A 2,512-nucleotide genomic window follows, 5' to 3' on the forward strand; every position below is an offset into this window, starting at 1 on the left:
CAGGAGGATTTCTGAGTTCGAGGCCAGCCTGGTCTGCAAAGTGAGTTCCAGGACAGCCAGGGCTATACAGAGAAACCCTGTCTCGAAAAAAAAACCAAAAAAAAAAAAACCCAAAAAAACAAAAAACAAAAACCAGAAAAAACCAAGAATATAGTCTTGAGTGGTGATGGTTTATACCTTTTATTCCAGCCCTTGGGAGGCAGAGTCAGGAGGATCTCTGAGTTCAATGGCAGCTTGGTCTATAGAGTGAATTCCAGAACAGTCAGGGCTACACAGAGAAAGTCTGTCTGAAATAAAATTTATATATATATGTATATGAATGATATATTTATGTATATGGTATATAATATAATCATATATATATAATTCACAGATTGTTATTAAGTAAACAAGTTTGGAAAATGAATATTCTATACTGCTATATGTTGTTACAGCCTATTAAATGTGGTAGTTAAAGATTTTAAGTTTAAGTAAGTCAAATTACAAGCTTTTCAAGCTGAGTTGTACAGATAAATTTCCCTTCAAACACACACCCTATTTCTTTAGGAACTTGGGGAGCTTGCCCAACACCGCAGGAACGTGCTCTGTTGCCTGTCTTCCTTCACTGGTCCTTTCTTACATGTTTACTGGCTCTTCTGCCATTTCTCAACCTTTTTGCTACAGAATAGGAGGTCTCCATGTTAATTTCTAGTGCTTTGTAAAAAATGCATTAACTAAGCTCACATGCTCATCAGGCTTCTTGTGTCTATAGACAAAAGACACTATGTCTCTTTATGAAGGAGGCTTCCTTCAATAACTTTGTCTTTGAAAGCAGGAATTTGTGTCTGTCTTAATGTTTTCTCCAGTGTTTAACTTTCTGAGAATTTAGCAAATGTTGTAGGATCATATTTTGAATCATACTTGGTGGTTTTTTTTTGTTTTGTTTTGTTTTGTTTTTTTCGAGACAGGGTTTCTCTTTATAACCCTGGCTGTCCTGGAACTCACTTTGTAGACCAGGCTGACCTCAAACTCAGAAATCCACCTGCCTCTGCCTCCCAAGTGCTGGGATTAAAGGCATGCGCCACCACTGCCCGGCGGTTTTTGTTTTGTATATAAGATTTTTGGATCTTTTATGGAGCCCAGGTTGGCTTAGGAGTTGAGATCTTCTTGCCTCAGCCTCTAAATGCTAGGGTTATAGACATGTATCTTTTCACATTGTCTTTTACTTTATTGATTTTCCTATAGAAAATCTTAGAATCAGTGTCCATATTAGAGTCATTGAACTTTTCCAGAGGAAGTAAAGAAAGCCTAGAGTCAGGGGTAGAACTTAAACTGCTGGTTTATGTACTTACCCCTTTGCTCACTTCCCAGTGCATTTGCATGATGCTTTCTTTACACAGTAACCTGTAAGTATTCAGTATGTACGGGTTTAGCTGATGATATCAGTAAGCCTTTGTTGCTGTATAAATGCATACAAGTAGTTCATTGGTGTTGGTTAAGAAGAAGCAGACAGCCACTGATACAGAAAGAACAAAGCTTCAGAGCTTTGCAAATCATATTGGAAGGTCACCTCAGCTATCTAGTGAACTCATGATTTTATTAGTTAGCCAAGGTTGCCATGGTATTACCACATTTTGAGCATTATTTTCTCAGACCAAGGAAGAAGCTGAAAACCAGTGCCACACTGAATTGCCACAGCTGTGAACTCTCTTAACCCTGCAGCATATAGTATTGCTTTTGTGTCATGGGAACAGTACTTGTATTCAGACTGTTTTGTTTTCTTCTTTAAGATTTTTTTTTCCATTTTAAATTTTGTACATTTATCTGTATGTTTTATGTAGACATGAATGTAGTGCCCTTGGAGGCCATAAGTATCAGATAGCCATGGAGCTGTAGTTATAAGCAGTTATGAGCTGCAGGGATAAAACTCAAGTCTTCTAGATGAACAAGAAGTGCTCTTATTCACTGAACCATCTTTCCAGTCCCTTAGACTTCCTTAAAACAGCAACGAAACCTATCTAATACGAATACTTATTTCAGAAGTTAATTCATGAATTGACAACCATACTAAATAGTTAACTTAGGCTTTAGTAACGAACCTCTTTTTGGTTTTGTTTGTTTGTTTGTTTGTTTGTTTGTTTTTTGAGACAGGATCTCATTACATAGCCAAAACTTACTGTGTAGGCCAGGCTGTTCTTGAACTTACAGAAATCCTTCTGACTGAGTGTTGGGTGTTGGAATTAAAGGCATGTGCCACCACACCCAGCATCTGTTTTCCTGAGTGGTACTGTGGTACAGCCCTTTACTTCTCTGTGTGTGCATGGTGTGTGTGTGTGTGTGTGTGTGTGTGTGTGTGTAGACACTTATGATGCAGCACCACCCCTTGTGTGGCCATGCCTGTATGCAGAGGCTAAGGGAGGACCTTTGGTATTGTTTTCTATTGAACTTTATCTCATTTTTTTTTTTTTTTTTTTTTTTTTTTTTTTTTTTTTTTTTTTTTTTTTAAGTTTTTTGTTTTTGTTTTGTATGTGTG

At 37.3% G+C, this 2,512-nt stretch overlaps 1 protein-coding gene across 6 annotated transcripts in view; it reads left to right on the forward strand.

The window, feature by feature from the left end:
- Positions 1 to 2,512, forward strand: part of Aff4 (AF4/FMR2 family member 4) — a 74,530-nt gene that overhangs the window by 56,657 nt on the left and 15,361 nt on the right. The window lies entirely within an intron of this gene.

This window comes from Mus pahari, chromosome 14 (genome assembly GCF_900095145.1).
Source record: "Mus pahari chromosome 14, PAHARI_EIJ_v1.1, whole genome shotgun sequence".
NCBI lineage: Eukaryota > Metazoa > Chordata > Mammalia > Rodentia > Muridae > Mus > Mus pahari.